Source organism: Somniosus microcephalus, chromosome 5 (genome assembly GCF_052327205.1).
Source record: "Somniosus microcephalus isolate GS21.2 chromosome 5, FLI_Smic_1.0, whole genome shotgun sequence".
Lineage (NCBI taxonomy): Eukaryota > Metazoa > Chordata > Chondrichthyes > Squaliformes > Somniosidae > Somniosus > Somniosus microcephalus.
Window position 1 is genome coordinate 4,299,884 of NC_140991.1, and position 25,932 is coordinate 4,325,815.

The 25,932-nt window shown below is 51.4% G+C and overlaps 1 pseudogene; it reads right to left on the reverse strand.

The window, feature by feature from the left end:
• Positions 1 to 397: 397 nt before the first annotated feature.
• The window catches only part of LOC147116819 (zona pellucida sperm-binding protein 4-like), a 42,681-nt pseudogene continuing 17,146 nt past the window's right edge, over positions 398 to 25,932 (reverse strand).

A 25,932-nucleotide genomic window follows, 5' to 3' on the forward strand; every position in this document is an offset into this window, starting at 1 on the left:
TACAAATCACAACATCCTGACTTGGTAATACAGTATCGCTATTCCTTCATCACTGGGTCAAAATCCTGAAACTCCCTCCCTAACAGCACTGGGAGTGTATCTTCACCACAGACTGTAGCAGTTCAAGAAGGCACCTCACCACCACCACAAGGGCAATAAACGCTGCCCTTGCAGTGACACCCACATCCCAGGAACGAATAGAAAACTGCTCTGGAACTCAAATTTGGCTGATTTCTTTTTGGGAGGCACAATTGTTAAGGCAGCTGAGAGAAGCGGCCCAATAGATTCCCAAAACAGGCTACCAATTAACACAAGGACAGTAAAATCCAGCCAGAACTTTGAATATAACGAGATCAGGTTTCATGTATAACAGGGGTTTATTATCCAACAGACACATCTACAGTTCCACGGAGCTGCACTCGGAGCCCACCCTGCGGCGATGGTCCATTTTCCACATGGCAACAGTCCCGACCAACAGGGCCACGGAGAGCAGAGCTACCCCAACCGCGACTCCAGGAAGAACACGGGAGGGGGAATCAGCAGCAGCATCTGTGGGGAGAAGGGAGGGTTAGATGGGCACTAGTTACTCCATCACTAGAGTGTAGCAGGGGCCTCCTTTACCTTTCTCTTCCTGGTGGATCCCAGCAGCCAATCTCTCATCTTCCAGGAAAATGATGGCTCCATCAGCAGTCACCAAGGACCCAGCCCGGTCATCGGCGCTTCTTCGCCTCTCTGGGGGAGACAAGAGGCAGAGACAAGAGTTCAAGGCGGGCGATTCAATGTGCAGCTGTCTGAAGCCCCAAATCAGATGGTCAATCCGATGGCCCAATGCAAAAACCCTCGGGCAGTGAGTACCGGAGTGAGATTGTACTAGTTAAATACGGTTCCCTCACTGTCAGACTAAGATTCACTCCCTATTCTCAGAAAGACCCGCTTCAACCCATCAAAGTTTGCAGTCGTTGACGGGTCCAATGGCCAGTCTGGTCTCCTGGGGGCGGGGGAGGGAAAGTGACCCGTTTTAAGCACTAGTTTGACCAGCGGTTACACTGGACATACACACATTGCCCAAGTCTCCCCCAGATATCGGTTCGGTTCCACCCTGGAACTCCCGGTGACAGCAGGATGCTAGATCAATGTTTAAGGCCAGAGGTGGATTCCATTCAGAACCAGTGCAAGATGTGCTCAGAGCCGCTGAGCCAGATTGCCATCCTGCTGTAGACTAACTGGGATAGAGTTGAGCGGGCAGATTGAGGACACTGCTCCTGTGCCCAGTGTCCAGATGCCCCACACCCACCCCTCCCCATCAGGGTTCAGTTTCTAGTCAGATCCCAGCTACTTACTGGGGCTGCAGGGAGCCGTGCAGTTCTCTCGGGTGGAAGGGAAGCAAACCTCAGCACTGCAGTGGAAGTGAACCTGGAAAGAGACAGTGCGGTGTGGTCAGTGCCACAGCTCCCAGTCAGGAGATTCATGCTTCTACAGTCAAAGGGTCAACAGGGGCCTCCTCACTGTGAGCAAGACCCAGGGAACAAGTTCAACCAAGAGAGCAAGACTGAAGGAAACTCACCTCCCCGCTCAGAGCCCGGCCCGAAACTCGGTCCCAGAAAGCGAAAGTGCTGACTACAAACCGATTCTGGTGAGTTGGGAACGGCGAATGGGAAGCGGCGTCTACCGGGAGGAGGCGGGTTTTGTAATTGTCTCCAGTAAAGGGGCACCTGGAACAGAGAAAGAGCGGGTTATATGGAGAGGGCACCTGGAACTCCCAACTACAGAGTTACAGCAGCACATCAAAGCAAAGTCCCGAGATTAGACGAGATAAAGAAACCAGGCCATTCAAGTCATCAATCGTCAACCTGGAGCTCAGATTGGTTTGATTATTGGCCGTTCCTTCACCCAGTCCATGTCGCCCCCCTCCCCGATCACCAGCCTGCCCCAAGGTCCCTCACTCGCTGCCTTACCTGCCCACCAGGAGGTCCCATCGGAGCCCCGAATGCGGCTCGGGGGTGGGGGTCGCCCAGCAGTCATTGAGCACCAGCACAAGGGACGGATCGTTCCGGTTCAGGACTCGAACCTCCACAAACACGGGGTCCCGGAGCACACTCAGGATCGGGTAGTCACTGGCCACGTACCAGCTCCAGTAGCCACCATCTGGAAAGAGAAGACGTTGAAGGACGGCCACTATTTGGAGAGAGAGCCTGAAGTTGGACACTAACCATCAGCAGCACTCGCTACCTCTCGCTATTCTCAGCTCCAGAACCAGGATCCCGGCCTCAGTGGCAGGCAGTGGCGGAGAAAGGCTGTAAACTCTGGGCTTCACCTGCAATTCAGACTCCTGGCTCCCCTTGTAACTGCACTGGACATGGAGCCTGCAAGAGAACGGACACGGCTGGAGAATTCAGCTCCTCACCTTCTCTACCCGCTCCATGTGCTCCCAGTCTCACCTGAAGGGGCTGTCCCGGGTCACCGATCCCAAAGCTCCATCCAAGATCTCAAACTGACCCAACACATCCGTTTCATAGACGGCGTTCACCCCGTCCAGCTACAAGAGACAGAAGACCATCATTACAGAGAAATTGAGCAAGTCTGCCATTGCCTTATCACATGTAGTGTCTTTAAGGGCCCCCATTGCCCTTTAGACCCCCTCTTTCCCACCCGACTGACAGCCATTGATGGGGCTCCCAGCCCACAATACCTACCCGCTGAGTAGTGCCACACTCAGTGACTGCGAACTGAAAGAGCACAGTGTCTGCAGAGGCCACGGTCGGACTGCACTCCGCTCCGTGTCCATCCTTCAGATGGACCGTTGTCAGGTTTACAGGAGGCAGCGTCAAATCCTTGGAGATGGCGATCAGGACCCGCCCATCCTTGGTGCACACTGCAGGAGAGAGTCAATGAAAGGCGGTTAGTTGCTGCACGGGGAATGGCAAGGGAACCGTTACCGGGAGGGGGAGAAACTCCGCCCAGCGCAGCACCAGCTTCTAGTTTCCTTCTCTCCCCGTCCACACCGCAATTCTCCATCGAATGGAGACGGGTCACCAACTCCATCCCTACTGGACTGGTTACACAAGACCGGCATCAAATCCACAGCCTGTCCGGTCAGTGCCAGCCAGGGACTGATCTTCACTCTGCCCTCCTATCCTGGGGCGCAATTCAACCATCAGAAGTCCCAAGTCGCATAGCGAAGGAAGGAGATCCTGGGTCAGGATCTCAATGATCAGACTTTCAAACTGTAGAACTGAACACACTTCCTAAACCCGCCAGCTCCCGGACTGGAGAGGTTGGAGACTCCAGCTGATGTTTCAGGACAGGAGGAGAGAGAGGATACTGTCCAGGGAATCCCCAGTGCAGTTGGATTGCGACTGGTCCTGGGAAGCCCTGGCCCAGAATATAGGCGAGCCGAGAATACACCCACCTGGCAGATTGTGGAGTGAATAGAAACACGACGGCACATCCCGGCTCCCGGCATCAAAGCAGCAGCCTCTCCGCACACACTCACTGCCTTCAATTCCCCCAAACCCGCAGTCTTGGCGGAATTTGGGAGACAGCCAACATTGATCGGCGGGGAGAAGGAGAGAGGGCGGCTGAGATGAACAGATTGTAAGAAAGAACAAGCCCAGAACCCGCAGCCCCTCCATTCTAACAAGCAAGGCTCCCAGGTAAGTGAGGCTGTAGAGCCGACTCCCCCTTTTTATCCCCTGTTTAACCGGCAGTAAATGAATGGTCTCATTGGCCCACGGGCTCCCCATGTGAACCCGCATTCCCACGGGGCACACGGAGATATTGGGGCCTTGTTTAAACTTATTTTTTTCTTTTTTTGTGTCGAACATATTTATTTAAATATGGTAGTACTAATCTTTTATTTAAATCTGGTAATACTTATTACAATACATCAACTTCATAATAAATCCATTACATTCAGTAACCACAATAAGGCTAATTTTAACAAAAAATCAACTTTAAGATTAACAATACAAATAAAATAATACATTTTTTCAATATGGTAGTACTAATCTTTTATTTAAATCTGGTAATACTTATTACAATACATCAACTTCATAATAAATCCATTACATTCATTAACCACAATAAGGCTAATTTTAACAAAAAATCAACTTTAAGATTAACAATACAAATAAAATAATACATTTTTTCAATATGGTAGTACTAATCTTTTACTTAAATCTGGTAATACTTATTACAATACATCAACTTCATAATAAATCCATTACATTCAGTAACCACAATAAGGCTAATTTTAACAAAAAAGCAACTTTAAGATTAACAATACAAATAAAATAATAAATTTTTTCAATATGGTAGTACTAATCTTTTATTTAAATCTGGTAATACTTATTACAATACATCAACTTCATAATAAATCCATTACATTCATTAACCACAGTAAGGCTAATTTTAACAAAAAATCAACTTTAAGATTAACAATACAAATAAAATAATACATTTTTTCAATATGGTAGTACTAATCTTTTATTTAAATCTGGTAATACTTATTACAATACATCAACTTCATAATAAATCCATTACATTCATTAACCACAATAAGGCTAATTTTAACAAAAAATCAACTTTAAGATTAACAATACAAATAAAATAATACATTTTTTCAATATGGTAGTACTTGTCACAACTCATCAATTACATAGTAAATCCATTACATTCATTAGCCGCAATAAAACAAAGCCTTAAAAACAGCTTTAGGACTAACAGTACAAATGCAGTGGTAAATTTTACAGACAAATCAACAATATTAACAGTACAGGTACCCATAGTGAAAAACAATTTTACGCCAGTCCTATTGGCAATGTAGTAACTCTTCATTTTTGCTTGGTATTACCTGCTGTCCTGTTTTAAAATTTTAATATTCATGTACAACATTACTTATGCAACTCATCAGTTACATAGTAAATCCATTACATTCATTGACCACAATAAAAAGGATAAAGCCTCGAAAACAGCTTAATGGTCAACAATATTGATACGCTTATCAATTACTCCATAAAAGACGATGAATCAGGAAGGTGATGAAAAGGCTTTTATTAACTAGAGAACAGAGCATGCCTCTCGTGGGTGGCTGGTTCCAAGAAGGAAGTGAGTCGGCGAAACCCCCACCTTTATACCTGGTCATGTGGGCGGAGTCAGCTGAGGCATGCCTTGGTACACAGTGCCACCCAGAGGTAACAATATACAATAACAGTGGTTTACCACAAATATAAATACAATAATACATTTTTACAGGTAAATCAATAATGTTTACAGTACAAACTGCCACTGTTTAATAAACCAAGAAAAGAAAGAACCCGCATTCGCCAGTCCTACTGGCATCGCTGAATCATTCAGTCATTCATTCCTCTGTTCGTTCGCTCAAGTGTAAATTCCATCGTGAATGTCTGCGTGCGTGCGTGTCATTTGTCTCCCTGCGTGCATGCGTGCGTTCGTTCATCTGTCCAGACAGGCCTCACGCTCACCCAATAGGATGCCGACCTCCATCCTGGGGAGCGAATTTGAAGGGGCTGCTCCTCGATTATTGGCTGCACTTCAGTCCCACGCTCCTGATCTTCGGTCACCCGGTGCGGAATGGAGCGGGCAGGTCGGCGGACCTCCTCGTGGGACTGCTCCTGGGCGCCAAAGTGGCCATTAACTGGTCCAGGCAGCGGGCGGTCCAGGGGGTCGTTCGGCCCGACTGCCTGCCTCCCTTCCGCGGCCATGTTCACCCCTGGCTGGCCCTGGAGATGGAGCACGCGGTGTCCGCCGGCACGCGCGAGGCCTTCCGAGACCGGTGGGCACCGCAGGGACTGGAGTGCTGCATCACCATAAGGAACAGTACTTTAATTTAATTTGTTCAATTTCCTTTTAACCTTTTTCAAAGTTACAGCACATGGTCATAGAACCATCGAATCATAGAATGGTTACAGCGGGGAAGGAGGCCACTCGGCCCGTCGAGCCCGTGCCGGCTCTCTGCAAGAGCACTTCAGCCAGTCCCACTCCCCCGCCCTTTCCCCGTAGCCCTGCACATTTCTTCCCTTCAGATACTTATCCAACTCCCTTTTGAAAGCTGTGATTGCATCTGCCTCCACCACCCTTTCAGGGAGAACATTCCAAATCCTAACCACTCGCTGTATAAAAAAGTCTTTCTTACGTGGCCTTTGGTTCTTTTGCCAATCACCTTAAATCTGTGTCCTCCGGTTCTCCACCCTTCTGCCAATGGGAACAGTTTCTCTCTATCTACTCTGTCCACACCCCTCATGGATTTGAACACCTCTATCAAATCTCCTCTCAATTCTCTCTGCTCCAAGGAGAACAACGCCAGCTTCTTCAGTCTTTCAACGTAACTGTACTCCAGACTGGGGAATGAGGTTGGTCAGGTGGAGCAAGTTTCAATAGGTGAACATTTAGGGAACAGTGATCATAATATCAGAAGGTTTTGGTTAGCTATGAAAAAGGACAGGGAGCAATCTAGAGTAAAAATGTTTAACAGGGGGAAATGCAATTTCAGTGGGATGAGAATGGATCTGGCCCTCGTCAACTGGAATCAAAGATTGGCAGGCAAAACTGTAATAAACAAAAGGCTGCCTTTAAAGAGGAAATAGTTCAGGTGCAGTTGAGGAACTTTCCAACGAGGGGGAAAGGCAGGGCAACTAAAGTCAGGGCTCGCTGGATGATGAAAGAGATAGAGAATATGATGAAGCAGAAAAAAGAGTGTGTATGACAGATGTCAAGTTGCAAATGCATCTGAGAATCTGGCTATATATTGAAAGGTCAGAGGAGAAGTGAAAAATCAAATAAGACGGGAAAAGAGAGGGTATGAGAATAGAATGGCAGCCAACATAAAAGGTAATCCAAAAGTCTTCTATAGGCATATAAGTAGTAAAAGGGTAGTAAGAGGAGTGATGGGGCCGATTAGGGACCAAAAAGGAGACCTATTCATGGAGACAGAAGGTATGGCTGAGGTACTAAATGAATACTTTGCATCTGTCTTCACCAAGGAAGAGGATGCTGCCACAGGCATAGTAAAGGAGGAGGTAGTGGAGATAGTTGATAGGATAAAAATTAATAAAAAAGTGGTATTAGAAAGGCTGGCTGTATTTAAAGTAGATAAATCACCAGGAGTGGATGGGATGCATCCTAGGATGCTGCGGGAATTTAGGGAGGAAATCGCGGTGGTACTGGCCATAATCGTCAAATCCTCCTTAGATACGGTGGTGGTGCCAAAGGACTGGAGAACTGCAAATTTTATTCCCTTGTTCAAAAACGTGTGTAAAGATAAACCCAGCAACTACAGGCCATTCAGTTTGATCTCGGTAGTGGGGAAGCTTTTAGAAACGGTAATCAGGGACAAAATTAACAGTCACTTGGACAAGTGTGGTTTAATTAAGGAAAGCCAGCACGGATTTGTTAAAGGCAAATCGTGTTTAACTAACTTCACGAGTTCTTTGATGAGGCAACAGCGAGGATTGATGAGGGTAATACAGTTGACGTAGTGAACATGGATTTCAAAAAGGCGTTCGACAAAGTGCCACATAATAGGCTTGCCAGCAAAGTTGAAGCCCATGGTATAAAAGGGACAGTGGACATGGATACAGAATTGGCTGAGTGACAGGAAACAGAGGGTAGTGGTGAACGGTTATTTTTTGGACTGGAGGAAGGTATACAGTGGTGATCCTAAGGGGTCGGTTCTAGGACCACTGCTTTTCTTGATACATATTAATGACTTGGACGTGGGTGTACAGAGCACAATTTCAAAATATGCAGATGAGACTAAACTTGGAAGTATAGTGAACAGTGAGGAGGAGAGTGATAGAAGTCAGGAAGACATAGACAGGCAGGTGAAATGGGCGGACACGTGGCAGATTAAATTTAACGCAGAAAAGTGTGAAGTGATACATTTTGTTAGAAAGAATGAGGAGAGGACATATAAACTAACTGGTACAATCCTGAAGGGGGTGCAGGAACAGAGAGACCTGGGGGTATGTGTGCACAAATCGTTGAAGGTGGAAGGACAGGTTGAGAAAGCAGTTAAAAAGGCTTACGGGATTCTGGGCTTCATAAATAGAGGTGTAGAGTACAAAAGTGTGGAAATTGTAGTTGACTTTAAATTGGCAATTGCCAGTAATAAGAAGAGTCAGCTCCACAAGTGTCCCTCTTAAGGAGGCAGCACCAATAGAATTTAGACACCAAGGCCTAGAAATTCAGTATAGCCACGTTTGGGGCGCTACGGCATGGCGTTCGCTAACTTTTGCGCCCGGCGCAACTTAGCACCACCTTCGCCGATATTCAGTTGCATCGCCCCAAGAGGTTGCTGCTGCGCTAAAGCAGGCGATGCACGACTATCATTAGGCGCTAAGCCGGCGATCCAGGGCGCAAACACCGAGGGTGGGCGCAGCGCAGGTGTGGCGAGTTGCTCATCGAGGGCAGACAGTCAGGCGCCGGTCAGCACTTAAAGGGGGAGGGTGGAATTGCTTGGCTGCCACGCCCTGCACACTGCAGCCCTAAGGCAAGGCCTGAACACTGCTTCTGGAACAGCTCCATGCCCAGGAGAATGGAGAAGGCCAGGGAGAGAGTGCAGCGCTTCGGCGAGGGTGACCTGAGGCTGCTGGTTGGTGCAGTGGACCGCAGGTGCCATATCCTCTTCCCTGAGGGTGGCAGGAGGCCGCTGCCCTCCGAATATTGGAAAGCATGGAGGGATGTGGCAAACAAGGTCATGTCCAACAGCGTGGTTGGCAGGACACCAACCCAGTGTCGGAAAAAATTCAACGTCCTCACGCGGGTTGTCAGGGTGAGTACCCTTTCCAGTATTCTCCTCATCCCTGCATGTGCACCTCACTTTATGGCCAAACGAGTCTGAAAGCTCTAATGGCCAGCCCTCATCCAGCAGCTATGGGACTGTCATGAAAAGCACTTGCACATTCAGGACTTTAGACACTGTCAGGGCTATTCGACCATGGGAGGCAGTGCGGGAAATATCAGGGCTTGACACTGCACTTAGAGGCGGTCCTTTCTCTTGCAGTCCAAGCTGGCGCATAACAGAAGACAGCAGCGACAGACCGGGGGAGGCCGTCCTGACCTGAAACAGCTGAGCGACCTCGAGCAGAGAGTGGAGCAGATCATGGCAGGCCGGCTGAGTGGCCCCGTCGCCACTGGAGATGCTGACCCTGTTCTGGGCACCAATGGTAAGGTCATCACCTTTTTGACCTCTCCCTTTCCACTTGCGCCTCACACCAGCATCCTTTGCCACTATCGAACCAATGCAGTGCACAGCAGCTCTCATGCCTCCCTCGCTGCCGCCCTGTCCTCACTCTAAAGCAACTCTTGTGCCTCCCTGCTTTCAGATGGTGACTCGCCAGGTGAGCAGGCGGCCCCTCAAGCTGACACTGTGTCCGAGTCAGACATAGAGGAGGAGGAAGAGGTGATTGGGCAAAAGATCCATCTGTGTGGAGTTTGCACATTCTCCCCGTGTTTGCGTGGGTTTCCTCCGGGTGCTCCGGTTTCCTCCCACAGTCCAAAGATGTGCGGGTTAGGTTGATTGGCTATGATAAATTGACCCTTATTGTTAGGGGGATTAAATACGTGGGGTTACAAGGATAGGGTGGGATATGTGTTGGTGTAGGGGTTACGGGGATCGGGTGGGATATGTGTTGGTGTAGGGGTTACGGGGATCGGGTGGGATATGTGTCGGTGCAGGCTCGATGGGCCGAAATGGCCTCTATCTGCACTGTGGTGTTTCTGTGATTCTGTGATTCTGTGAAAAGCATGGCAGATGCAGTATAATGTGGATAAATGCGAGGTTATCCACTTTGGTGGCAAAAACAGGAAGGCAGATTATTATCTGAACGGCAATAGATTGGGAGAAGGGGAAGTGCAACGAGACCTGGGTGCCCCTGTGCACCAGTCGCTGGAGGTAAGCATGCAGGTGCAGCAGGCGGTTAAGAAGGCAAATGGTATGTTGGCCTTCATAGCGAGAGGGTTCGAGTACAGGAACAAGGATGTCTTGCTGCAGTTGTACAGGGCCTTGGTGAGACCACACCTTGAGTATTGTGTGCAGTTTTGGTCGCCTTATCTGAGGGAGGATGTTCTTGCCATGGAGGGAGTGCAGTGAATATTCACCAGACTGATACCTGGGATGGCAGGAATGACATATGAGGAGAGATTGGGTCGATTGGGCTTATACTCGCTGGAGTTTAGAAGAATGAGAGGGGATCTCATTGAAACTTATAGAATTATGACAGGACTAGACAGACTAGATGCAGGAAGGATGTTCCCGATGGCCAGGGAGTCCAGAACCAGGGGTCTCAGTCTAAGGATAAGGGGTAAGCCATTTAGGACAGAGATGAGGAGGAATTTCGTCACCCAGAGAGTGGTGAACCTGTGGAATTCTCTACCAGAGAAGGCAGTGGAGGCCAATTCATTAAATATATTCAAGAAGGATTTAGATATATTTCTTAAGGCTAAAGGGATCAAGGGATATGGGGAGAAGGAAGGGACAGGGTACTGAATTTGGATGATTAGCCATGATCTCATTGAATGGCGGAGAAGGCTCGAGGGGCCGAATGGCCTACTCCTGCTCCTATCTTCTATGTTTCTATGACTGTCTGCGAGGGGCGCTGCTGTAGATGAGGCTGCAGTACCGGCGACTGTCGGCGAGGGGGCGCTGCTGAAGATCAGGCTGCAGTACCGGTGACTGTCTGCGAGGGGGGCGCTGCTGTAGATGAGGCTGCGGTACCGGCGACTATCTTTTTTTTTATTCATTGATGGGATGTGGGCGTTGTTGTGTCGGTACCTTTCTACCTAGACACAATTTAGGACTCAGAGATTCAAACATGAAGTGCTTTATTGGAAGGAAAGGAAGTTCTGGAAAGTTCCAAACAAAGAGAGCTAAACTTAACAGAGAACACCCAACCATTTATCTCCTGTGACAGCGGCACCACAGGTGGGAGGAGAACACAAAATACATAACATTTCCTCCCCTCTTAAATGGAAGGTCCACATTATTCCTCAACAGGTAAGTTACTTTCATTGCACTCAACGAACCTAGGGTAGAGGTAGACTGCCTCAACCACTGACTTTACCCTGGGGTTTATTCTGCCCCAGTCTTGTGGGTAAGTCACTAAGCCTACAGATCCAAGCGTCTTGGAGGCCGCCGCTCTCTGACAGGATACCGACGGTCATCGCTGGCTTCCACAGCAGTAGGCATTGACACAGGCCTGGATGGAGAAGGTGCCTGTGTCAGTCGAAAGTCAGGAGTTTGCACAGGTGGAACAGTCTCTTTGACTTCCTGTGTTGGAGAAGAGCACTGTGGCAAAGGATGCTGGTTTGCGGTATCATCTGGAAACAGTTCAGGCCAAACAGCCGTTGGAGCCTCTGTGGCTGTCTCTGCTCCTACCAACAGTTGATCTGTGTGTCTTCTCCAGACGACATCCTCAGCAGTCTCAACCGTGTAAGACACAGGGCCCGTCTGCACGATCACTGTAGCAGGAACCCATTTCGGTCCAGTGTTGTAGTTTCGAGCTAGGACGTGCTCTCCCGGATGAAACCGTCTCTCCTTGGCTCTTTTCTCTCTCTTTTCAACTTGAGCTTGTTGTTGACGATGGACAACCTGCTCTGCCCTTGGAGGTTTGAGTAAGTCAAAACTTGTCCGCAACTGCCTCTTCATCATGAGCGAAGCGGGGGAAGTTTTGGTTGTGGCATGCGGCTCGTTCCTGTAGGACAACAGGAAGCTGTTCAGACGTTGGTGGATTGTGTCCTGACCTTGCGATGCCTTCAAGGCGTGCTTCAAAGTTTGCATGAACCTTTCTGCCTGGCCGTTAGTAGAGGGATGATAGGGCGCAGACCCGATGTGTTGGACACCATTCACATGCAGGAAGGTTGCAAACTCCTGTGATACAAATTGTGGACCGTTGTCACTTACGAGTTGTTCCAGTGAGCCATAACGGCTGAACATCTCACCAAGTTTCTCAATTGTTTTCTCTGCCATGGTAGACCTCATTACAGCGACCTCCGGCCACTTGCTACGAGCATCTACAACCACCATAAACATCTTCTCTTCGAAAGGACCGGCGAAGTCCACATGTACTCGCTGCCACACTTCTGCAGGCCAATCCCAGGGGTGTAGGGTTGCCAGCTGTGGAACATTCTGGACCCTTTGACATGGGGAACATGTTTTGGCTTTCTCCTCAATATTCCCATTGAGACCTGGCCACCAGAAGTAGCTTCTTGCCATTTCCTTCATCCGAACCATCCCACTGTGGCCTGTATGAAGTTGTTGCAGTATAGATTCCCTCAGAGGTGGCGGAATGATGACACGGCGTCCCCAAAGAAGACAACCTGCCTGGATGGAGAGCTCATTTCTTTTTGAAACGTAAGGTTTCAAACTAGGAGAATCTCCTATAGCTCTCCCTCGAATGACATCGTCCATTACCTCAGACAGGACTGGATCGTTGCGGGTGTACCTTCGCACCTGAACTGCAGTGACAGGTGCTCCCTCCACTTGTCTAAAGTAGAAGATGTCTATCTGACGAGGCTCTGGGGGAGTAACAGGCAAGGGTAGCCTCGAGAGACCGCCTGCGTTGCCGTGCAAGTCTGATTTGCGATATTTGATGTCGTATGTGTGTCCTGACAACAGTAAAGCCCACCTTTGCATCCTGCTTGCAGCGAGAGATGGAATTCCGGTGTGGGGCCCGAAGATTGAAGTCAATGGACGGTGGTCTGTCAGGAGTGTGAACCTTCTCCCAAACAGGTACTGATGAAATTTTCGAATTCCAAAAACGATTCCCAAGGCCTCGCGCTCGATCTGCGCATAGTTACTCTCGGCCTTGTTCAAGGTGCTTGATGCAGAGGCGATAGATTTTTCTTCACCCAAAGGCATGATGTGGGATTTGACTGCTCCCACACCATCTGGTGATGCATCACATGCTAGCTGCATGGGTAGCTTTGGGTCGAAGTGTGTCAGGACCTCCGATTTCAGCAATGCTTTCTTTGCTTGGGCGAAAGCTTCGTTGCACAGTTCAGTCCATTTCCATGTTTTGCCTTGACATAGCAACTGATGTAACGGCTTCAGCAATGTTGCTAAGTCTGGAATAAACTTCCCATAGTAGTTAAGTAGCCCCAGAAATGAACGTAACTGGCTCGCATTCTGGGGTGCTGGGGCCTCCACGATCGCCTTGACCTTTGACGGCGCCTTATGCAGGCCAGTAGCGTCAATCACATGCCCCAGGTACTCAACTGAAGACTGAAAGAATTCACATTTGTCTTTACGAACTCTGAGTCCGTACTCTTTCAGTCGTTGTAGTGTCGCATCCAAGTTTAGAAGATGATCCTCCTCATTTGTCCCAGTGACAAGGATGTCGTCCAGGTAGCACTGGACTCCTGGCAGTCCACTCAAAATCTGATCCATTGCCCTTTGGAATAGAGCAGGGGCCGACGTAATTCCAAACGGAAGACGGCAGTACCTGTATAGCCCTTTGTGTGTCACAATTGTCAGCAGCTCCTATGATTTGTCATCGACATGCATTTGTAGATAAGCCTGGCATAAGTCTATTTTGCTGAACTTTGGCCCTCCGGCCAGGCCCGTAAAAAGATCATCAATGAGGGGAAGAGGGTACTGTTCCGCAAACAGCACCGGGTTAATAGTCACTTTAAAATCCCCGCAGATTCGAACAGATCCATCCTTTTTCAGGACAGGAACAATGGGTGTGGCCCATTTGCTCATGCTCACAGGCTCCAGGTCTCCATTCTCGACTAAGGCCTCCAAGTTAGCCTCAACTTTTGGCCTAATTGCATAGGGTACAGGTCGGGCTTTGTGAAACTTCGGCTTGCTGTCAGGTTTAAAGTCCAGCCTCGCGCTGATCTTTTTCATGCTCCCAAGTTCCCCATTGAAGAGTTCTGCATGTTTGTTTAACACTGCAGTCAGACCTGACTCCCCTTTTGACATCATGCGGACTGCAGGCCAGTCCAGCGTGATTTTCTCTAGCCACGCACATCCCAGTAGCGATGGGTAATTTCCCTTTACCACATGTAGTGGCAGTTTTGCAGTCTGTCCGTTCAATTTAACTGTCACCTCAATGACGCCTCTCATGGCCACAGGTTCGCCGGTATACGTCTTTAGCACAATGTTTGTCGGCTGAAGGGTAAGATGCTTTAGCACTTTGTTGTAGACAGTTTCTGAAACAAGGGACACAGCCGCGCCTGTGTCCACCTCCATCCGCACTGATTGTCCCTCCACCAGTGGTGACACTGATATACCTATCAATTCCTCCAATAAAAGGCGAAGAGTTACGAAGGTGACTAAAGGTTTTTATTGACTAAATAACAGAGCCCACTCTCGTGGGTGATCCGATCCAAGCAGGAGGAATACCAGCCAGTCGCTCACCTTTATACCTGGCCTGGTGGGTGGAGCCAAGGCGGAGTCGGCAGTGGTCATCCCAGGTATAGCAGTGTGGCAAGAGGCGACCTCGTACCGTGATACAATAGTGGTCAGTGATACAGTTATAACGAACAGTGGTGAACAGTGCTAACTACTAACAGTGATACGATAGTGAACGTGGTTTACCACATTCACCCCTTGTTTAGAATTAAGTCCGGCGGGGTGAAGTGTACTACCAATTCTGGTAGGTCAGTCTGTCCGGAGGCTTCGTGAGCCTCTCCGATCGCTGCAGCGGTGGTGTTGCCTTATCCGGTGTTGATGCTGGTGTTTGCATGGTCGGCGAGGGCTCGTGGGGTTCCGGCATGCCGTCTACCTGGACTGAGGTTGGGGGGGGTGGTGGCGGTGTTTCCGGATCGGCTGAGGGTGCGAGGTCTCGTAGGGAGACAGTGTCCTCCCGCCCGTCTGGGTACGCCACGTAGGCATACTGGGGGTTGGCGTGCAGGAGGTTCACCCTCTCGACCAGGGGGTTCGTTTTATGGGTCCTCACGTGTTTCCGCAGCCAGACCGGCCCCGGGGCGGTCAGCCAGGTTGGTAGAGTGGTTCCCGTAGTCGACTTCCTGGGGAAAACGAACATTCGTTCATGGGGGGTGGTGTTAGTGGCCGTGCAAAGTAATGACCGGATGGAGTGCAGCGCTGTCGGGAGGACTTCTTGCCAGCGGGAGGTTGGGAGGCCCTTAGACTTTAAGGCTAAGAGGACGGCCTTCCATACCGTCGCGTTCTCTCTTTCCACCTGACCGTTACCTCTGGGGTTGTAGCTGGTGGTCCTGCTTGCTGCAATACCTCTCTCTAGGAGGAATTGCCGGAGTTCCTCGCTCATGAAGGAGGAGCCCCGGTCGCTGTGTATATAGTTCGGGTACCCGAACAAGGCGAAGAGGGCATTCAGGCACTTAATGACCGTGCTACTGGTCATGTCGGGGCAGGGGAAGGCAAAGGGGAAACGGGAGTACTCATCAACGATGTTGAGGAAGTACACATTACGGTCAGAGGACGGGAGGGGCCCCTTAAAGTCGATGCTCAGGCGCTCGAAGGGGCGGGTGGCCTTGATCAGGCTTGCTCGGTCCGGCCTATAGAAGTGCGGTTTGCACTCCGCACAGGTCTGGCAGTTCCTGGTCATGGTCCTGACCTCCTCGATGGAGTAGGTCAGGTTGCGGGCCTTAATGAAATGGTAGAGTCTGGTGACTCCGGGGTGGCAGAGCTGGTCGTGGAGGGTCTGAAGCCTATCGATATGCGCGCTGGCGCATGTCATTCGTGAAAGGGCATCAGGGGATTCGTTCAGCTTGCCTGGCCGGTACAAGATCTCATAATCGTAGGTGGAGAGCTCGATTCTCCATCTCAAAATCTTGTCATTCTTGATTTTGCCCTTCAGCTTGTTATTAAACATGAAAGCCACCGAACGCTGGTCGGTGAGGAGGGTAAATCGTTTGCCTGCCAGGTAGTGCCTCCAGCGCCGTACTGCCTCCACGATCGCCTGGGCCTCTTTCTCGACCGACGAATGTCGGATCTCGGGGCCCTGTAGGGTCCTTGAGAAGAAGGCCACTGGCCTCCCCTCCTGGTTTAGGGTGGCGGCTAAGGCGAATTCGGATGCGTCGCTCTCCACCTGAAAGGGGATGGATTCGTCCACTGCATGCATCGTGGCCTTGGCTATGTCTCCCTTAATGAGGGAGAAGGCCGCGCACGCCTCCTCCATGAGGGGGAAGGAAGTGGCTTTCAGGAGGGGTCTGGCTTTGTCCGCGTAATTGGGTACCCATTGGGCATAGTAGGCGAAAAGCCCCAGGGTTCTCCTAAGTGCTTTAGGGCAGTGGGGGAGGGGTAGCTCCATGAGGGGGCGCATTCTTTCTGGGTCGGGGCCGATGATTCCGTTCTCCACTACGCAGCCGAGGATGGCAAGGCGCGTGGTGTTAAACACGCATTTCTCCTTATTGTAGGTGAGGTTCAGCCGTTGGGCCGTACGGAGGAATTTCTCCAGATTCGCATCATGTTCCTGCCGGTCACGGCCGCAGATAGTGACGTTATCTAGGTAGGGGAATGTAGCCTGCAGTTCGTTCTGGTCAACCATCTGGTCCATCTCCCTTTGGAAGACCGAGACCCCATTAGTGACACCGAAGGGGACCCTAAGGAAGTGGTATAGGCGCCCATTCGCCTCGAAGGCGGTATACTGGCGGTCCTCAGGGTGGATAGGGAGTTGGTGGTAGGCCGACTTCAAGTCGATGGTCGAGAATACTTTATACTGTGCAATCTGATTGACCATGTCAGATATGCGGGGGAGGGGGTATGCGTCCAGCTGGGTATATCTGTTTATGGTCTGGCTGTAGTCGATGACCAGGCGGTTTTTATCGCCGGTCTTTACGACTACGACCTGGGCACGCCAGGGGCTGCTGCTCCCCTCGATAATGCCCTCTTTCAGGAGGCGCCGCACCTCAGAGCTAATGAAGGCTCTGTCCCCGGCGCTATACCGCCTGCTCTTGGTAGCGACGGGTTTGCAGTCAGGGGTAAGGTTAGCAAACAGAGAGGGTGGCGGGACCTTGAGGGTGGAGAGGCTGCAGGTGTTACGCGGTGGGCGGTTTAACGTTTGCTGGTTGTTGACTGTGAGTGGGGGGAGGGGTCCACCGTATGCTAGGGTTACGCTTTGGAGGTGGGATTGGAAGTCCAGCCCTAGTAGGACGGCAGCGCAGAGATGGGGGAGGACGAGGAGTTGAAAGTTTTTATACTCCGTGCCCTTAACCGACAGGGTCACGACACAGTAGCCGCTGATGTCCGTGGCGTGGGACCTCGATGCCATCGAGATTCGGCTGCACGTTGGTAGGACAGAGAGGGAGTAGTGGCTCACCGTGTCTGGGTGGATGAAGCTCTCCGTGCTTCCGCTGTCGAACAGGCAGGTTGTGGCGTGGCCGTTCACTTTGATGTCCATCATTGACTTGGACAGATGGTGCGGGCGGGCTTGGTCCAGGGTGACGGAAGCTAGTGCGTAGCTGAGCGAGTCGTTGTCATCTGCGGGCGAGGTGGTCGGGCGTGGTGAGTAAAATGGCGTCTCCCACGAGGTAGGGCCCCATGAGGCACTATTGGGGTCGGTTGCCTTAATCAAAGATGGCCGCCCCCATGACTCATGTGTGGGGATGCTGGCCTCAGTTGCCCTAAACAAAGATGGCCGCCCCATGACTCATGTGTGGGGATGCTGGCCTCAGTTGCCCTAAACGAAGATGGCCGCCCCCATAGTTCGCATGCGGCACTGCTGGCCTCTGAGGATCCGCTCCTGCAGGCCTTGGAGAAGTGGCCTTTCTTCAGGCAGGTTTTGCATATGGAGTTCTTGGCTGGGCAGCGCGACCTCGGGTGCTTCTCCTGGCCACAAAAAAAACAGCCGGCGGCCCGATCGCGGATGCCCGATGTCGGGGCCGGTGCCGGGGGTGGCGGGGCCGGTCGGGTCCGGGACGCCGACGCAGAGGTAGGTCCCGGGGGCGGCGCTGGGAAGGGTGCTGTGGTAGGGGTCGGGCCCGAGTCCCAGGGTCGCGAGCAGTACCTGGTGAATGCTTCCTGATCTTGGTGGGCCACTTCCAGGGAGATAGCGAGGGCTTCAGCTTTTTCCATGCTGAGGTCTTTAGCTTCCAGCAGTCTTTGCCGTGAGTACTCGGACCGTAGGCCTTTCAGGAATGCGTCGCGGATATTATCTTCAGTATTTTCGGCTGCCGACACCGATTTAAAGTCACAGTTCCTGGCGAGTGCATATAGCGCCTGTGAGAATTCGGCTACTGATTCTCCTGGCTGTTGCGGCCGTGATCTTAGGAGGTGCCTAGCGTACATGTAGTTTACCGGGGTCCGGTACTTCTGTTTCAGCAGGTTGATGGCGGTCTCGTAGGTAGTCATGTCCTCGATGAGAGTGTATACTCTCGGGCTCAGTTGTGCCTGCAGGACACTTAGTTTGGATGCCTGAGGGACGCTGGATTCTCTCAGGTATGATTCGAAGCAGACCAGCCAGTGTTTAAAGTCTGCGGCTGAGTTTGCTGCTCGTGGGTTCAGGTCCAGGTACGGCGGTCTGAGGGCTCGCAGCCAAGCTGGCTGGTGTGGCTGTGCTCCTGGGAGCTGCGCTGGTGGCTCCTCCGCCGGTTGTGACTCGTTGTCGGACATCATTAAATTTAGTCAATAAAATTGATATACCTATCAATTCCTCCAATAAAAGGCGAAGAGTTACGAAGGTGACTAAAGGTTTTTATTGACTAAATAACAGAGCCCACTCTCGTGGGTGATCCGATCGAAGCAGGAGGAATACCAGCCAGTCGCTCACCTTTATACCTGGCCTGGTGGGTGGAGCCAAGGCGGAGTCGGCAGTGGTCATCCCAGGTATAGCAGTGTGGCAAGAGGCGACCTCGTACCGTGATACAATAGTGGTCAGTGATACAGTTATAACGAACAGTGGTGAACAGTGCTAACTATTAACAGTGATACGATAGTGAACGTGGTTTACCACAGACACCCAGTAGCCATTTGAATCACCTGCAACCATCAGTATGTGCACCTCTTCCTCCTCAGAGGTGTCGCTCCCCTCTGTTTTGCTTGTTCCATCATACTGCACTGAATGAACACTCTTTTTCCTCTCTTGTACAAATACAGACATTTTGCTTCCATGCTTCCCAGCTCTGTCTGTTCTTTTTTTACCTCTACAGGCGCGTTCAATATGACCCTTTTTGCCACAATTTTGGCATTCCAGGTCCGTACACCAGCAGTCATTAGCGTGATGGCCCATTTTCCCACAACGGCAACATGTGCCGTTCCGCGCACCTTTAGGCTCAGACGACACCTTGTGAACTCTCCCTGTTGAACTCGACTGGTGAGCCTCCTTTTCTGCCATCTCCATGGAGACACTAACTTCAATGGCCTTTTCAAGAGTAAGGTTGTCCTCAGTAAGAAGGCGCTTCTGTGTGGCTGCATTTTGCAGACCACACACGAGTCTGTCTCTAATGGTGTCCTTCAGCACCTCCTTGAACTCGCAGTGTTCTGATAACCTTTTTAAAGCAGCAATAAATATCGTCACTGATTCCCCCTCCTCTTGATTCCGTTTGTGAAATCTAAATCTCTCAGCAATAACCAGAGGTTTTGGTGAAAAATGTGCTCCAAGAATTTCCACTAGTTGCTTATATGTTTTAGTTCCTGGCTTATCTGGCTGCACGAGGCTGCGAAGTAAATTGAATGTCTTCGGCCCGATTACTCTCAAAAAGGTAGGCACGACCTTTTCATTTGCCACCGCATTCGCCAATACAAAATAGTCAAAACGTTCCGTATATGCGCTCCATTGCTCCACATTTTCATCAAAATCACTGATGTTTCCTAATATAGTTGCCATCTCCCGTTTCAAATTAAAATTTCTGTTTACTCGCTGCACCCGTAACGTACACAGATTCATCCGCTCCTTGTTGCCACTTGTTGTGTCGGTACCTTTCTACCAAGACACAATTTAGGACTCAGAGCTCAGAGATTCAAACATGAAGTGCTTTATTGGAAGGAAAGGAAGTTCTGGAAAGTTCCGAACAAAGAGAGCTAAACTTAACAGAGAACACCCAACCATTTATCTCCTGTGACAGCGCCACCACAGGTGGGAGGAGAACACAAAACACATAACAGGCGTCGCTGGCTGGCTTGGCCTGCATTTAGTGCCCATCCCTAATTGCCCTTAAGAAGATGGTGGTGAGCCACCTTCTTGAACCGCTGCAGTCCATATGGTGTAGGTACACCCACAATGCTGTTAGGAAGGGAGTTCCAGGATTTTGGCCCAGTGACAGTGAAGGAACGGCGATACAGGTCCAAGTCAGGGTGGTGTGTGGCTTGGAGGGGAACTTGTAGGTGGTGATGTTCCCATGCGTCTGCTGCCCTTGTCCTTCTAAGTGGTAGAGGTCGCGGGTTTGGAAGGTGCTGTTGAAGGAGCTTTGGCGAGTTGCTGCAGTGCATCTTATACATGGTACACACTGCAGCCACAGTGTGCCGGTGGTGGAGGGAGTGAATGTTGAAGGTGGATGGAGTGCCAATCAAGCAGGCTGCTTTATCCTGAATGGTGTCGAGCTTCTTGAGTGTTGTTGGAGCTGCACTCATCCAGGCAAGTGGAGAGTATTCCATCACACTCCTGACTTGTGCCTTGTAGATGGTGGAAAGGCTTTGGGGAGTCAGGAGGTGAGACATTCGCCGCAGATTTCCCAGCCTCTGGCCTGCTCTTGTAGCCACAGTATTTATATGGCTGGTCCAGTTCAGTTTCTGATCAATGGTAACCCCCAGGATGTTGATAGTGGGGGATTCAGCGATGGTAATGCCATTGAATGTCAAGGGGAGATGGTTAAAGTCTCGCTTGTTGGAGATGGTCATTGCCTGGCACTTGTGTGATGCGAATGTTACTTGCCACTTGTCAGCCCAAGTCTGAATGTTGTTCAGGTCTTGCTGCATATGGACACGGACTGCGTCAGTATCTGACGAGTCTCGAATGGTGCTGCACAGTGTGCAATCATCAGCGAACATCCCCACTTCTGACCTTATGATGGTGTCGAAGTCTCGACTCCCGAGTAAGACTCTTAAACACAAAGTATCGTTAAAGACAGGCTTTATTTGCTTGCAAGGGAAGAGTTGTGTAGACAAGGGCTACATCAGACCTCTTCAAAGTAATACAGGAGTTGTAGTATATTTATACAGTACAGAAGCAAAACAGGCTTTCTATGCCACATGACATAGTATTGAATCATAACTGATTACAAAGGCACAGACCTTGCGAATTATTGAAACAACGTATTCCGGGCTGCGTTAGAATAACGAACGGAAATACCTTGGGATAAGATTAACTAATCCTTTATTATGGCATCTCTCTGTTCCCTCTGTTCTCTCACTGTACCAACTGGGCCTGTGGGCCGATGTTTACCTTATCATGTCCTTGGCTGTTTGTTTGGTAAATGAGGCTCCTTGTTAAGCTTATCACAAACAAGGAGTACGTATATAGCATTCCTAAATTATCTCGTTCCCTTGAAACATGATTAGTGAATCATGCTGTTGGCCATTTTAAAGTTTAAATGGATTTCATTCTATGCCCAGGAAGCCATTTTATGTCTAAATGAGAAACTGTACTTCCACATTGGAGGGAAGGTCATTGATGAAACAGCTGAAGATGGTTGGGCCTAGGACACTGCCCTGAGCAACTCCTGCAGTGATGTCATGTGATTGGGATGAATGACCTCCAACAACCACAGCCAACTTCCTTTGTGCTAGGTATGATTCCAACCAATGGAGAGTTTTCCCCTTGATTCCCATTGACTTCAGTTTTGCTAGAGCTCCTTGATGCCACACTCGATCAAATGCTGCCTTGATGTCAAGGGCAGTCACTGTCACCTCACCTCTTGAGTTCAGCTCTTTTGTCCATGTTTGGACCAAGGCTGAAATGAGGTCAGGAGCTGAGTGGCCCTGGCGGAACCCAAACTGGGCGTCAGTTAGCAGGTTATTGCTGAGTATGTGCCGCTTGATAGCACTGTCGACGACACCTTCCATCACTTTGCTGATGATTGAGAGTAGACTGATGGGACGGTAATTGGCCAGGTTGGATTTGTCCTGCTTTTTGTAAACAGGACATACTTGGGCAATTTTCCACATTGCCGGGTAGCTGCCAGTGTTGTAGCTGTACTGGAACAGCTTGGCTAGGGGCGCAGCTAGTTCTGAAGCACAAGTCTTCAGTACTATTGCCGGAATGTTGTCAGGGCCCATAGCCTTTGCAGTATCCAGTGTCTTCAGCCGTTTCTTGACATCACGTGGAGTGAATTGAATGGGCTGAAGACCGCCATCTGTGATGCTGGGGACCTGAGGAGGAGGCCGAGATGGATCATCCACTCGGCAATTCTGGCTGAAGGTAGTTGCAAATGCTTCAGCCTTGTCTTTTGCACTCACATGCTGGGCTCCACCATCAATGAGGATGGGGATATTTTTGGAGCCGCCTCCTCCTGTTAACTGCGAGGGGCGCTGCTGTAGATGAAGCTGCAGTACCGACGACTATCTGCGAGGGGTGCTGCTGTAGATGAGGCTGCGGTACCGGCTACTGTCTGCGAGGAGCGCCGCTGTAGATGAGGTTGCAGTACCGGCGACTGTCTGTGAGGGGCGCTGCTGTAGATGTGGCTGCGGTACCGGTGACTGCCTGCGAGGGGCGCTGCTGTAGATGAGGATGCGGTACCGGCGTCTGTCTGCGAGGGGCGCTGCTGTAGATGAGGCTGCAGTACCGGCTACTGTATGCGAGGGGCGCTGCTGTAGGTGAGGCTGCAGTACCGGCTACTGTCTGCGAGGGGCGCTGCTGTAGATGAGGTTGCGGTACCGGCGACTGCCTGCGAGGGGCGCTGCTGTAGAAGAAGCTGCAGTACCGGCGACTGTCTGCGAGGGGCGCTGCTGTAGATGAGGCTGCGGTACCGGCGACTGTCTGCGAGGGGCGCTGCTGTAGATGAGGCTGCGGTATCGGCGACTGTCTGCGAGGGGCGCTGCTGTCGATGAGGCTGCGGTACCGGCGACTGTCTGCGAGGGGCGCTGCCGTAGATGAGGCTGCAGTACCGGTGACTGTCTGCGAGGGGCGCTGCTGTAGATGAGGCTGCGGTACCGGTGACTGTCTGCGAGGGGCGCTGCCGTAGATGAGGCTGCTGTACCGGCGACTGTCTGCGAGGGGCGCTGCCGTAGATGAGGCTGCGGCACCGGCGACTGTCTGCGAGGGGCGCTGCTGTAGATGAGGCTGCGGTACCGGCGACTGTCTGCGAGGGAAGCTGCCGTAGAAGAGGCTGCAGTACCGGCGACTGTCTGCGAGGGGCGCTGCTGTAGTTGAGGCTGCGGCACCGGCGACTGTCTGCGAGGGGCGCTGCTGTAGGTGAGGCTGCGGTACCGGTGACTGTCTGCGAGGGGCGCTGCTGCAGATGAGACTGCGGTACCGGCTACTGTCTGCGAGGGGCGCTGCTGTAGATGAGGCTGCGGCACCGGCGACTGTCTGCGAGGGGCGCTGCTGTAGATGAGGCTGCGGTACCGGCGACTGTCTGCGAGGGAAGCTGCTGCAGAAGAGGCTGCAGTACCGGCGACTGTCTGCGAGGGGCGCTGCTGTAGTTGAGGCTGCAGTACCGGTGACTGTCTACGAGGGGCGCTGCTGTAGATGAGGCTGCGGTACCGGTGACTGTCTGCGAGGGGCGCTGCTGTAGATGAGGCTGCGGTACCAGTGACTGTCTGCGAGGGGCGCTGCTGTAGATGAGGCTGCGGTACCGGTGACTGTCTGCGAGGGGCGCTGCTGTAGATGAGGTTGCGGTACCGGCGACTGTCTGCGAGGGGCGCTGCTGTAGATGAGGCTGCAGTACCAGTGACTGTCTGCGAGGGGCGCTGCTGTAGATGAGGCTGCTGTACCGGCGACTGTCTGCGAGGGGCGCTGCTGTAGATGAGGCTGCGGTACCGGTGACTGTCTGCGAGGGGCGCTGCTGTAGATGAGGCTGCGGTACCGGCGACTGTCTGCGAGGGGCGCTGCTGTAGATGCGGCTGCGGTACCGGCGACTGTCTGCGAGGGGCGCTGCTGTAGATGAGGCTGCGGTACCGGCGACTGTCTGCGAGGGGCGCTGCTGTAGATGAGGCTGCGGTACCGGCGACTGTCTGCGAGGGGCGCTGCTGTAGATGAGGCTGCGGTACCGGCGACTGTCTGCGAGGGGCGCTGCTGTAGAAGAGGCTTCGGTACCAGTGACTGCCTGCGAGGGGCGCTGCTGTAGGTGAGGCTGCAGTACCGGTGACTGTCTGCGAGGGGCGCTGCTGTAGAAGAGGCTGCGGTACTGGTTTATTTCTGATAGCAAAATACTGCGGATGCTGGAAATCCGAAATAACAACAGAAACTGGTGGAAAAACTCAGCAGGCCAGGCATCATCCATAGAGAGAGAAACAGAGTCAACGTTTCAGATCAAAACCCTTCGACAGGACTCAGAAAAAACACAGGAAATGAAACAGATTAAAAGGCCAGTTTGGAGGCTGGGAAATGGGGATAAAGAACAAAAGAGAAGTGAAGAGACATTAAGAGATATTCAAAACCAGACGAGATGGTGATGGGACCAGTAAAGAGACAAAAGACGGCTCTAGATTAAGACATGTCGGAAGCACTGGTGTGGAAGGTGGCATCGTCGGAGCAGATGCGGCGGAGACGGAGAAACTGGGAGAATGGAATAGAGTCCTTACAGGAGGCGGGGTGGGTGGAAGTGTAGTCCAGGTAGCTGTGGGAGTCAATGGGCTTATAGTGAATGTTGGTCAGTAACCTATCCCCAGAGATGGAGACGGAGATGTCGAGGAAGGGAAGGGAAGAGTCAGAGATGGACCATGTGAAGGTGAGGGAAGGGTGCAAATTGGGGACAAAGTGAATGAAATTGTCTAGTTCAGGGCGAGAGCAGGAAACGGCACCAATACAGTCATCAATGTACCGGAAAAAGAGGTGAGGGAGGGGACCCGAGTAGGACTGGAACAAAGAGTGTTCCACATATCCCAGGAAAAGGCAGGCATAGCTAGGACCCATGCTGGTACCCATGGCAACACCTTTGATTTGGAGGAAATGAGTGGAGTCAAAGGAGAAGTTGTTCAATGTGAGAACAAGTTCAGCCAGGCAGAGGAAGGTGGTGGTGGATGGGGACTGGTTGGGCCTCTGTTCAAGGAAGGAGCGGAGCGCCCTCAGGCCATCCTGGTGGGGGATGGAGGTGTAGAGGGATTGTACGTCCATGGTGAAAAGGAAGCGGTTGGGGCCAGGAAAGTGGAAACTGTTAAAGTGGCGGAGGGTGTCAGAAGAGTCGCGGATGTAGGTGGGAAGAGACTGGACAAGGGGAGAAAAGATAGAGTCGAGATAGGAAGAGATAAGTTCCGTGGGGCAAAAACAGGCTGAAACGATGGGTCTACCGGGGCAGTCCTGTTTGTGGATCTTGGGAAGGAGGTAGAAGCGGGTTGTGTGGGGTTGGGGAACTATGAGGTTGGTGGCCACGGGGGGAAGATCTGAGGGAGTGCTGCACTGTCGGAGGATCTGTACTGAGGGAGTGCTGCACTGTCGGCAGGTCAGTACTGAGGGAGCGCTGCACTGTCGACGGGTCAGTACTGAGGGAGCGCTGCACTGTCGAAGGGGCAGTACTGAGGGAGCGCCACACTGTCAGCGGGTCAGTACTGAGGGAGCACTGCACTGTCGGCGGGGCAGTACTGAGGGAGCGCCGCACTGTCGGAGGGACAGTACTGAGGGAGCGCCACACTGTCGGCGGGTCAGTACTGAGGGAGCACTGCACTGTCGGAGGGGCAGTACTGAGGGAGCACTGCACTGTCAGAGGGGCAGTACTGAGGGAGCGCCGCACTGTCGGAGGGACAGTACTGAGGGAGCGCTGCATTGTCGGAGGGTCATTACTGAGGGAGCGCTGCACTGTTGACGGGTCATTACTGAGGGAGCGCTGCACTGTCGACGGGTCAGTACCGAGGGAGTGCTGCATTGTCAGAGCTGCTATCTCTTTGATGAGACCGTAGCC